General features: G+C 35.9%; 1 long non-coding RNA gene across 1 annotated transcript in view; it reads right to left on the minus strand.

The window, feature by feature from the left end:
• Positions 1-5,382: 5,382 nt before the first annotated feature.
• LOC148056732 (uncharacterized) overlaps positions 5,383-13,573 on the minus strand; it is a 150,029-nt gene continuing 141,838 nt past the window's right edge. The window contains exons 3-4 of the long non-coding RNA XR_015702612.1: positions 6,233-6,481; positions 5,383-5,885 (exon numbers count right to left, since the gene is read on the minus strand). This is a non-coding gene — a long non-coding RNA (uncharacterized LOC148056732). The remainder of the gene's footprint in view (positions 5,886-6,232; positions 6,482-13,573) is intronic.

The raw sequence follows: 13,573 nt of genomic DNA on the forward strand, positions 1-13,573 counted from the left end.
AATGATAATGACATGCTCCTCCTCAGTAGTCTGATCTGAATTTGGAAGAAGCTTAAGCTCCTATTAACTACAAAATTAAATGATCAGTTTCAAGATGTGTTCAGCAGCTAACAGCTTCCGTTTGGATAGCAAAATACCTGCCACAAATAAATAAGTGTACAATTTCCAGAGTTCCCAATATACTGAGCTCTTCTAGAAATCTGCCTCTGATTTCAATTACAATGTTCTTTTGACACATTTAGCTTCAGCCATTCAACCTAACTATGACTTCTGCAGAGGTCTAGGAATTACACCAGTTATCTAGTGCAATAATGAAAATAGAAATTAAGTAAAAAAACTTTCAGAGTTAGGTAGAGACAGACTGGAACTTATAAGCAAATGATTAGAAATGATTAAACAATGAAGCTTAGCTTTAAATGGTGTGAAATTACTTCAGTACCAGTGGAACTTCATTACTTTTTCTGTTTGCGTATAATGGATTTTTTGGAGTGTAATTTCTCTCTTGAAAAGCTCCAAGATATTAAAATATGTTTGATTAACTAGTCAAGAAGCAGAGTAAGCAACGGCCATTTTTATATACTAGTATCCAAATAACTCAGGAGAATAACTGAATACAATGAAAACTAAACAGAGACAGAAATACATTGTAAATATTACAGTAGATGCTTCCGCCAAAATATTGTCAACTAGTACAGATTTCACAGTGGCATAATTATAGTAGATGACAAAATTATTATAAATTAACAGTTTGTAGTACAAAGTCATACATTATATATTTTTACCAGGTAGCTACACAAGCATATGAAATGAAGAACTGTGAAATAGTGTAAAAGTGATTAAATCGATCTAAACTTTGTATACAATACACACAAATTACAGGCTCATTTTTCACAAGGTTTAAACTCAATGCATCTGTTATTAAGCAAGATCGTTGGAATTGGGGAGAAAAGTCTTGAGGCCTAATATTCCATTTCCATTTAAAATAAATCTATGGATATAAATTTGAATCCCAGGCAAAAGAATTTTGAATCAAAAGTTTAAAAAGCAGTAAGAGTGAAGGATGACTTCATAAACGACAAGACCCTCTGATATGCTGCAAAGAGCTTCTAAACTCTCTCTCATATGTCACCTAGCACTAGTAAAGGTTACAAAGATCAATATATTTTTGATATGACAGGAATTGGTATCTTTCAACTGCACGAGTCTTGCATTTTCTTTTTAGTATTTCTAACAGAAAATAAAGTGCAATGTTGATCAAAATAAGCAGAAACTAATAGCCCTTTAATAAAACATGAAAAATGTTTAGCTGAAACTTAGAGTAAATTGTATGGACTCTTTTGACATAGGACAGGATTCCTTCATCGTTACCTGGATACCTGTCTCTGAATCTCAATATCATTTTAATCACATGATTCCATCACAAGTATAACCTCAACAAATTTTCATAAAAGTAATTATTTACTGTTTCAGTTTTATATGATAACCCCCACTTTTCCTCAATTATGAGGGCCTGACATCTAATTCGGACTATGGATCTTCTCTATTTCGTAAGTGCAGACATAAATGCTATACTAGATTTTCTGTCAATGCGATGAATTGTATCTTATCTGTATCTGTGTGAGTGTGAATATTTATTTTTAGGCTGTCTGAAACATATTATTGTTTAATACATTTAGCAAATATTTTTCATTGACTTTATAGACAGATTAGTTCACTGCTGTTAAATTCCTTGTAAACAGTAGTTCCCATTCTGTGTTTTATTTATTTAGAGAGACATGCCAATATCCTACTGCAGAAAGTCATATAGTGACCGTAAGCAACAGCCCTATTTTCCATTTTACATATTGGGGAAGTAAGACTTATTTACTGTAGGTTAACATATATATGTAACATACGTATGTATACACATGACAAGTATATTTGCATACATCTGTGACTCTCGGAGATTAAATTGACCTTAGCTTTAGCAACCATTTTTAAACTCGGTTTTCCATATTTGTTGTCACTTCTGCAAACCATGGCAGGACCAGATGATGCTTTAGAGATGCATTAAGAACTCCGTGTTTCAAGCATCGAACCTTTGTCCAGCAGAGGTACGTTTAGGAATGGACTGGGCTGTATTTCTCCTTTGTCTGAGCTGACAGTGTCTTGTAAGAAAGATTTTACACCAAGAAAGACACTGCTTTCCTTTAGAGTATCTCTGCATTTTGGCAATGCTTGATAACATATTTTGGCTCAAGCTAAGAAACAACAAAAACACTTGTTCATTTTACAGTTTAAGTCTATTCTCTACTCGAAATATTCACCATTTCTGAAGTCAACCTCATTTCTAAAGATAACTTTGCTTTGACTGAATTCAGTTACAGTGAATAAAATCCAGTCTCTGATTAGTCTATTAAAGATATTATTAATATAACTGATTTATTACATATAAATACATCTGTTATATATCAGCCAGTGACTTCATCTAACAGAAGTTATCTTGCAAAGAAAATGTGCTTTCCCCGAGGAGCACTCTTGCACAGCCACAGTAGTTGTTAAATTTAGGAAACAAATGTGTCTGTGACTTGCCATTTCCTTCCTGCTTCAATCTGGTTTATTAAGGATTAAAGCTGGTCTTGTATGTTATAGTATATATGCACGGCAAGAACTGCACAGAGCTCGCGATATACCATATCTGTAAAAGCATATACCTGTAAAAACCAACAGCAGGACATATCCCATGCACACTGTGAACCATAGGAATCTGATCAAAGACTAAAAAAAAAAAAAACTCATCAGCATCAAGAGTTAAATGCAGACTACTCAAAGTTTTGAAGTGCTGCAATCACCTGTTGTGTATTTTGTCACCCATGCCCAAGAAGGTTTTGCTTCAATTCGGCTAAACATCAAGTCTATTCTTGCAGAGAATAGATAAATGAACAATAACAGTAGATGATGTATATCAAGTCAGACAACCAGCGAAAACAGAGTTAACAGGCCAGCTATATCCTGGCTCCTGTCATAAGACATAACTCCAGTTTACAGAACGTTTTACCATAATCCTATTCCACTGATAAACAACCATAGTCAATTAATCTAAAGAAACATGATGGATAGAATACTGATTTCATCTATAAGAAAGGAAAACTGCTAGCTCATTTTCATGGAACATTACATTCTATTCTTTTTTGTTTGATTGGTTGGTTTTGGGTTTGTTTTTTTTTTTTTTTTTTTTGTGGTGAAGAATTAGTGGCACAAAACAGTTTAGAGAACTGAAGATCAGATTACACAGCTCCTACTACACAAAAATATTCATGCAGACAAGTCTCTGAAGATTTATGTCCACCTACAATCATAATTTACAGAACACAAGTACAGAAAAAACATCAGAAAAACATTTTCCATTTCAACTCAAACTTCCTTTTTTTTTTTTTTAAGGTGCTTGCATTTCTCTAGATCATCCTTTCCAGTCAAATAGTAACTTAAAAATCGTATGCTTAAAAAAAAAAAAAAAAATCTAAAAGTTTTACACCTCTATTTTACCAAATAGTTCTACAAAAGATCTTTGGCAGAGTACATACAAAAGTACTCAGCTATCTGTGTTTTAATCCTTTCAAAAGGTACTCATGCTGAAATACCAAGATAAGAGTTCCTTCTAATTGAGGATCTATGTAAGCTGGCCTCTATTGTGACCATTTAAAAACCACCTGAAGTTCAGGGTTGTTATTGCTCCATTCCAGCTCTTGCCCATCTCTAATATTGGGGAGACCAGACAAACTTTCATCTCAAGGAAAATCTCCTACGAGCAGGCTTTAGTAAGCAAATCCAGTCTCCAGGCCCTGTGATTTACTCTGCCTGCAGAGCTTAGTACTCTTGGAACTGGCATCATAACCACTTGTCAGTTAATTTCCCTGAACGGAGTAGGATAATTTACACCTGTGAAATGTCAAGAAGAAAGAGGAGGGGAAAAACACCCAACACTAAAACAAAGGATAGTTTTTGTGTGGTAGTTCTAATACTGGCAGGTAAAGTACAGCTAGCAATCCTATGAACTGATTGTCAAAAACAAAAATATGAGAAACTGAAATTGAAGGGATACTAAGAAGTTCTCCGGTCTGTGAAAAAACTTAGCTACCATTTTCTTTTTCTGACATTTTCTTAGTATTTGATTTATTTTCTAATGACAGTGTAATGCACATTGACACCTTTTCATTTCCACATCATCAAAATTTCTCTAAAGGCTTACACTGAAATCTCACTGCTATAATCACAGTGGTACCAAATTAGCATCCTAATGAATTCTCCATGGATTTGTGCCCTCGTGTATTTTCCCCATTCTAATCTCCTATCATAATAGCACCATAACTGGGTCCCTACAGATTCCTACCAAAATCATTATGAAAGAGTTAGCATCATAGACACACTACATTAAACTGAACAGAAAGTAAGAAACATTGTAAAAGAACAGATTCTGAAAAGTAATTACTAGATACAGTTATGATATCTGTTTTGGTTTTTTTTTTTTTTCTCCCCATAATTTTCCCAAAGGAGTCAGTGTCAGTGAAAAAAGCTAGCTGCCAGCCCCCAAAAAATTCTTAATATGGAAAATATTCAACTAGGAAATTTTCAAGCCAGGCAGCACAAAAACATGTTAGCTGTTAACTAGACCAAGGTTAACTAGACCAAGGTCAAGTAAGTGAACAACTGGAACTTAGAGCACAACCTTATGAACATATACACACTAGTATACATTTACACATGAGCAACCACTGTGTAATGGGTTTCAGGATGAAACTGACACAGAGGAACAGAATCAGTGCTATGAGCAGCACAGAGTTGTAAAACACATGCTTATAATAAGCATGTTTATTGTATGGCAGTTTAGACACAAATGACAAAAGGAAAAAATAAAACATTAATTTCTCCTTTTATAGAGCTCTTGTCTAATAAGAGGCACCAAAATATTTGGTGTCTGTATCAGAGGCACTGAATCCCAGTACCTAATCAGTTCCTCAAAGAGCAACTGCAAACAGCAGAAGTCTAAAAAGTCTCACCCTTCATTAGGGTGTCTAACTCAACAGTGGTGTTCTTTCAAACCTAAACAAACTTACCTGTTTTTCCAAATTATACACAATATTTGGGGTTAGGGGAGAAATCTGTGTTTCAACTAGTATTTATTAAAAGGGGAAAAGACACTTTTACAATTAGAACTGTCCATTTCTTTTGTGGTTCATGATGACTAAATTACTGATGTCCGTAACGTGCTAGGACATAAGCTGCGGTATTGAACAAGATGCATGTAGAACTCTGCAATGGCAAGAGACTGACAAGTCTCTAAAACTCCATTTTACTGTAAAACTTTTTTTTAGTGCTGGTAAAGACACACATACCAGGATGAACTGTATTCTAAATTATTTTTCTTTTAATGTAAAAGGACACTCAACAATGCAGCTCAGTCAGGTCTGCCCAAAATAACACATGCACTGAACATCAGGTGCAGAAATGGAATTGCAGAACTCATGACTTCCAATAAGGAGTGCACAACAGATTTTACCATGAAATGTAAATTATTGGAGATAAGATTCATTCTGTCTCTGGGGAAAAAAAAATATGCTTTTTGTGGTCCTCAGTTGTGATTCCCATTTGAAATAACTGTATGCATTTTTACCTCCCAGTAGCGGTATGTCACATAGAGCACTGAAGAGAAGCTGTACGTCTTTCCTGTAGTATAGCAAAAATATGGAGAGAAATCCCAGGGGAACAGCTGAAGTAATTTTCATGGGGAAGTGGGAAGACCAATAAGATGCAGTCCCATTAATTCCTATGAACATCCTACATCTCCATCTCACTTCTATCTGAATTGGCAGTGGATTAATTTCTGAGGTCTATCATCTTTTTACAATCTGAAGGAAAAAAAAAATGACAAAACTTTGACGGTACTTATATTAGGAACAGAACAGAGTATAATAATTAAAAATAGATGACAAACTTGGGCATGACAGAGTGTTACTCAAAGAAAGGTTTAGTCACTAAAAAAAATTAGCTTATTAAATTTCTCAAGTACCACGAGTTGCAGTAGTAATGGATAGCATTAATGACAGCTTGCCATAAGACAGAACACTCTGACAGTCTTTTTGCCATAAAGACTCTCGTATAAAAGGATTTTACAAATACTTTTCAAATATATCTGTGTTGAGGGCTTAGCTAGCAAGTTAAGAATAGATGGAGATGAAAGTGGTGTACAGCTTACATCTGGAGAATACAGTCGTACAACAGCTAACACTGGAAGGATGAAAGGATGAAGTAAATTCAGCCAGTTGACAGTGTTCAGCCTTCCTTTTGTAGGTACAACGTGAAGTACTCGGGCTAGAACGCAGAATTACTCTTCACATAATCAGGCAGGAGACTGATCTTGAAGGTCTGAAGAACAATGGTGTTCAGAGTAATGATGCAAAATCAAGGCTGTTGTCTGAACTGACTTGAAACATCTTCAGGCATCCTGATCAAAAAAGGATATTGAGCTTCCTCAAACTTTCTTCTGGTTTTATTGCTTTCACGTGGTTGACCTAAATTAATTTCATTAACTACACTTTTTTTTATTATAACCTACAATGCCTTGAAAAATGGTCAGTAAAATTAAAGGTATTTAGACATTGAGCATTTCTGGTATTTTTCTTTGTTAAAAATACACTTTAAAAATATTCTCCTTTTAGCTTCCAAACTCTAAAATACAATATAGGTAAGCTAAGCTTTCTAAGCTTTTGCATTTCTCATATTCAAAAAAAGTTATAGAACTTTCAAAGATCTCTGGCTGAACACAGAATTGATCTACAGCTATTTCTGTCCACTTTGCCATGAGATAGCACTTAAGATTCTCTTATGTGAAAATACTCCATAAATAACAGTGGCATGGTTATACAAGAAACCTTGAAGTAAAATGATCTCCAAGTGCAATAAAATCTTTGGAGATATGTTCACTTTCTCCTCCAAAACAGCTTCATCTCATCAACAGAAAAAAATGTTTTGCTGCAGATATTGTCAAGTTATAAATTTAAAGCAATCTTGATAAACAGGTTAATAGCTTAATTTCAGTTTTGTAAAAACAGAAATTTACAAAGTGTGATTGAATGATGATCTGAAGTTATTTTTCTGATTTTTTTGTTACCATGTTGGGGACTCAATTCGCACAGTCTTACAGTAGTTATTTTTATCTTAGCCTTATCATGACAAGAACAACAAAACATAAAAAGAAACATCCCTCATAATGACAAAGGAGGAGGATACATATGGGCCACTGAAGCCTAGTTAGAAACCCAATTGACAACTCATTTGTCAGTGCACTGGCAATAAATTGACCAAGTTAGTGTTGTTGTTCACCTTATACAAAGAAAACAAACCTAATTGATAGGAAAAAAAAAACCCACCACTTTTAAAAATACTACAACCATTGAACACCTGAACTGTTATTAGTAGTCTAGCAAAGGTATGAAGAAAAAAAAAAATCTGCCACTGTCTTGCCGGTGTTCCCTTGAAGGCAGAAATTACCATCATGTTCTTGTAATACTCAGTGAAAGCATTCCCTCTGAAAGAATGTGATAACTATTTGTAGCTACAGAACACTGTCTGCTTCAATTCTAATTTAGTGTGTGGCTCACCTAGCCTCCACATCATTAGTACTTACATAGATAACATTCCATATAAAAAGCTAACTGGTTCTTCAAAAAGACAACAAGGAAATTGCTGTGTAAGTGTCAGCTGAAGAGAAAGGCAATAGTGTGCTATTCTCAGAGATTTTCACCAGTGCACATAGCACAGGAGGTGAAGGCACTTTTTCTGGGGCTCTTATCTTACCTACATGCTTCACACACTTAAATGACATATGCTAGAGAGTCAGCAATGTATGAATTTTCCTGGCAACTCGAAACGGAAACAAACTGCGTAGCCTTGACATTACTTCATGCTGTGCTGCCCGAGATACAAACTCAATTAACTTTTCACAAAGTTCAATAGAGATTCTTAGGGGTTGCTATGATCACTAGGATCAAGATGCTCCTCCGTCTTCTGTGGAAGCACAGCAACGTATCACCACAGCACAATCTACAAACAACTAAATGGGCTATAGAGACATTTTAAAATAACATATGCCACAGCTCTAAGAAGAGTCTATTTCAACAATATCAGGAAGCTGTAAAACATTTTGCAAATCTTTCTTATCATTTAAACATTTATATATAGCTCCTGCTATTGCCTTTTAAATATTCCTCTTAAATTCTATCATGTAAAAATTATGAACCTAGGAACACATTTTAAGAAAATATAGTAGCATGTACCTAAGCAGGCAAAGAAAAAAACACAGCATCAAGCCATTTGTGAATAAAAAGAGTTATTGAATGGAGTTTTATGTCCTGAAACATGAAGACCTGTTAGCTTTTTACACTTCCAGAATATGGTAATATTTTATGCGCTGTTAAGATGTAGCATATGAATAAGAAACAGCACCTCTTCTACTTTGATAAGCATTCCTCCACACAAAAGCTCACAAACGTTTCCCTCATATCTATCCAGGAATCATTATTTTAAAAAGTAATAATAATAAATTGGCACTCTCCCCTCAAAATATTTTTAAAGGAAAAAAAATGTATAAAGCAGTATCTTTTGCAGACCATAGCAGTTTTACTGAATCGCAAATACTCATTCTTATGCACTGATATGCAGAAGATATTACTGACAATTCCCAGAGATTTCCCTTTTTCATAAACAGACTGTTGATGGCTGATGCATAATCCATCCGAGCTGTGCAATAAAAGGAAAAATATCACAAAATGTACACAGGGCAGCCCAAAACCTAGGTGCCAAAACTGCTACAGATAGTAGACAATACATTTTCTTGACTACACACAATTCTCATAGTCAGTGGCATTATTTGTGAAGAAATGTAAACTCTTACACCTCGTCAGTAGATTTCTGTGTTTTCAGAGACTTCTCAAGCATTACTGTAAAGAGCATTTAACTTAATTTAATACAGTATTAAAACTAAAAAACCTATACTGGTATGATACTGACAAAATTCTTACGTTTTAGTTCCTTGCAGCACATGGGATAACACCCAAAAAAATACGTCTGTATATGATAAATCTACTGAACTCCTGCCTAGACAGTCCAAGTCAAAACACACCAAATCCTATGGAACATGAATGTAACAGCAAATCATCAAATGGGATGATGCTTTTTGGCCCCAAGTAGTATTTGTAGAGAAGTTCTTCATATAAATATTTTATTTTACTGTCTATACACACAGCTTCTAGCATACTGGTTGTCTTAATGTCAACTTAGGCCTCTAGGTGCTTTTGTAATACAAATCACAGATGTAATGAGAGCTGGAGAAGTATTTATTATGAATAATTTGTGGTAAGTTTTAGGATTTGTTTTGAAACCAACTGTTCACAAAGACTTGCAATTCGGAACAGTTTGACAAATGGCTAAATAATATCAGTGAATAAATCACTAGACATTATTCCAGTGTAAGCCTGCAGCCAAAGCTGTCCCTGAGTGCTCCTGCAGTCAACGAGGCTGGCTACGCTCGCTGGAAAGCTGGAGCAGTGCACTGAAGCCCAGGCAAACCCCAGAAGCTCTTTGAGGCCTTTTCCCTACCTTGCTCTCTTTCACAAAAGGCAAGCCTCCATTCGGGTACTCAGCGCATCGCCAGTTCTGACAAGGGCTGCAGGTGGGTATCATGTGGCATTAATTTTTTTTCCACAAAGACTGAAAACATTTCTAGGGCTGCTGAGAGCAAGGGTCTGGCAAAGCAAAGACGAGAAAGAGCAGAGCTGCAGCCAGCGTGCTGGCAGAGAGCACCGAGCAGCTGGCACAGCCACGCGGGCATTCTGTCGCGAGTATGGGGAGCAAGAACCACTGACACTGAACCCAGTTAGGCAGGGACTGGCGGGAACAGCTAGAAGTGAACAGATCCAGTAGGAGCAGTTGGTAACAAAGACAAGCAGGGACACCTGCTCCTGGCCACTAAAGTTGTGAAGATCAGCAATGTAGATGACCAACTCTAACAAGACTTAATTATGTAACGGAAGAACCACGGCTAAGGGGGCTTTGCTTAGGGCCCAGGAAACTCAGTGCCCAGTTTAGCAGCAATAATTGATGCACTTGGGCAGCCCTTGGCTGACTCGGCAAGACCCTCTTCCCCAGCAGCTCTTGTGTTTTCCCAGATGTTTTGAGGAAGAGGATAAGAAGAGCGAGGAAAAGGAAAGTTCAGGAAAGCCAGCCAGAAAACTATCTCAGAAAAATGAGTTTTCTGTATTTTTATGTTGTTAGAGGTGATGGTTGCTGTAGGATTGGGACATCTGCCACAAGATCCTCATTCTCCGGACTTCCTAATTCCATCTTCAGCAACAGTAACAGGGGTAGCAGTTATCTGTGTTGGCAGGAAGGCTTTAGGCTAGTCTGGCTCCTTGTTCTGAGGCACCAGGAAACCTGACAGCCTATTTCCTTGCACCCTGTTGTGTGACAGTGACATATACCTACCTGCTTAAACTTCGAGTTGACACTCGTTGGTTTCCTGTAACCATGAACAACAAATTCTGGGTGGGATCCAATAACTGAGCATAACAATTAGCCCATCTTAGTAATTCCATTCTTAATGGTAGGAAAAGGATTTAGTTGGGATGATAGCCAATTTGGAGAGTGGTTGGGGTAGAGAACAGGAGGTGAGGAAAGTAATTCTACCTGCTTTTGGTGCAACAGATTTTTCAAACTGATCTGTTACCACACTTACTTTCTCCTCCTTTCCCCCCCTTTTTGTTTCCTTAAAAAAACTCCTTTCTTCTCTCTTCCACCATGTGTGTATAATATAAAAGCAACCCTTTAATGTGACAGTCCTTCAAATCTTTCAAACCAAAACCAGTGAAAGTGTTAAAAGGTGTTAAGGGTTCATTCACCTTTAACTTCATGAGTCAAGAAGCTTAATTATTACAGGTAATATGACTCTTGGTCTAAACTTACTTCTGCTTTATATTCCCGTTACTATATTTTCGATACAAGTCCTTTATGATGACATTCAGATATCTTGCTGCCTTTTGCTCCTTAAATACAAAATATAATCCTTGTTTGTGACACACCAACTAATATTGTGCAGCTGTAATTATACGAGTGGGAGGTGATTAGGATGTCACTAACACAATTTTATCCGTTCAAGTGAAGCGTAAACAAAGAAAAATGATAGAACACAGATAGGAAACTGCTATAATTTTTGTATTTTACAAACTTTTCATTATATATTTGTTATTTCTTTTTGGTTACAATTTTAAAAGAAGTGTGAGAACATTACTATCCACAGGCTTACTGCGATATGAAACTTTCCTCTGTGAAATTTGTTGCTATGCCACAGTAACTGAACTATGCTGAAATGTCAGCAACATATTGCCATTATTAATAAAATGTCTGAATTGAATCAGATTTGCAACTGGAAAAGAAAGAACGCCTATTTCCAGCCTTGGAACATTCGCTATGCTGTCACTGCTGCTAATGCTGTCTATGTCCCCTTTATTAAAACAAAATTTGTTTGTTTGTTTAATGGACATATGGGAATTTAATTATAACAAAGTAGATACACAAAAAAAAATTGCAAAGCATTAAATATACAGTAAGAAGTATACTCAGCCTCAGCTTTTACAGTTCTGCATACAATGACATCAGATAAATTTGTATCCCGTTTCTAAACTCAGACATATGCACCACAATTTCTTCTAATCAAGATATATAAAGGTTACAACCATCTACTTCCCAGACTGCCTTCCTAAGTTACAAGACAAACTGAAGTTTTGAATTTTCATTGCATTTAAGAGGTTGATTTATTGATATTTGCAAAAAAAAAAACCAAACAAACCACAAAACACAAAAAACAAAGGTCAAATCTATAGCTAAAAACAGTTGTAGCAGTGTTTTGTGGTGGGTAGACATGGTAAGTGAAAAAACGACTGATAAGGTCATAAAGTTCAGTACTTGAATATGTTTGTTTCACCTATATTCTTGAAAAGGCTATAATCTTTGTCATCCTATGTAAATGGCATAGCAGTGCTCTTAAACTTACTAAGATCCAATACAGAAAACCAAAAGAAAGTAAAGAAAGAAGTTTTCAACAAAAATAAAAAGATTAAAATGAAAACCCTTCTCTGAAGCCACAGTTAAAAGGAGTATAAATTGATGTAGATCATTAACCGGGGGTCATGCAGCATCAGCTTTCTTAATAAAAGTCGCAATTAAAAGGATAGAAAAATGTCACAAGAAAGGCTACCTGTATTCTTCCCTTTGAAATCTGTTTCCATGATTTTTTTTTTTTTTTTTAAGAATAATTACATAATGGGACCATATGCTGTATGGAATGCAATTGGATCTTGAACTTGCTTTGGATTTCTGATTGCTGGCATAGTTAATACTGGCAGCCTCAATGATTAAAATATTCTTCAGTGAGACATACACACAAATGCGTACTTTTTTTTAAGTAACACATTTTGTTTCTAATTATTTGCCTTATGTCGGTTGATAATTTAGGATATACATAGGACACATTTCCCAATTAATCTCTCAAAACCCTGAAGCAAGAATTTCTTTTGTATATAAACAGCTGGCATTTTCCGATACATAAGTCCAGAGCTGGAGTTCCAAAACCCTCCAAGATACCTTGAAAACAGTTTTTGTAATACTGCAAACCAGAAAATGCTGTTATTAAAAAAATCAAATAATTTCCAGCCTAAATAATGCAATTTTAGATTAATGAAAGCAACAGGCCAACAGAGAATGAACACTTGCTTCTCAAGAAGAGTGCAGTGTGTGCTTTTATGGTATCAGAACACAGATGCTAGAGTGCTTTACAAACTAGGAAGATTTCCAGCTAAAACATGGGCACAATACACAATGGTCAGTGATAACTTTTTAAAAGCCCTAAGTAGTCACACCTCTAAAAAGTTGTTACTTTTGGTATTTGCTGTTAAAACTGATGAACAGGGATGACAACAACGATAGCATATGAATAGGCTTTATACAGCCTTCTCTAAGTAAAACTCAGCCAATTTCCTTGTCTGTAAATAGCACTTTTTGTAAGATCTAGTTAGGTTTTGCCTGGCAAGTGTCAATCTAATGAAGTCAAGCTGAAAATGGTTCTTATCAGCTTCATAATAGAATTTCTAGTCATGACCAGAAAGATGCACAGACATGGTCACTTACTCCAGATCAGCCTAAAATACTGACTTTCAAATTTTGCCTCTCTTTATTCCAGGCCAACGCCATGATTCTCAATTTTCTACGTCTCCCTTCAGTAGCATAAAGCTACCGGCTGTTTTGAAGATGGTTTCTCAACCTTTCCTGCTGGAACTCGACTACTTCCCACAAGTAAACCACAGAGTAGAATGAGGCACACCTGTACAAACCATGTGGTTAGTGCTTGTCATGGGATATGGAACATAGCAAATCCAGGATATGATGAGAGCATCCTAATTCTCTAGGTCACTATGCTGAGCTATTTTGAGTCTTGCTTTTATCATTACAATGCTGATATTTTTCCCCTTTTGACAGGCAGAAGAAT

The sequence above is a fragment of the Nipponia nippon genome, unplaced genomic scaffold (assembly GCF_047370975.1).
Source record: "Nipponia nippon isolate SJK-2023a ecotype South Korea unplaced genomic scaffold, ASM4737097v1 scaffold_12, whole genome shotgun sequence".
NCBI lineage: Eukaryota > Metazoa > Chordata > Aves > Pelecaniformes > Threskiornithidae > Nipponia > Nipponia nippon.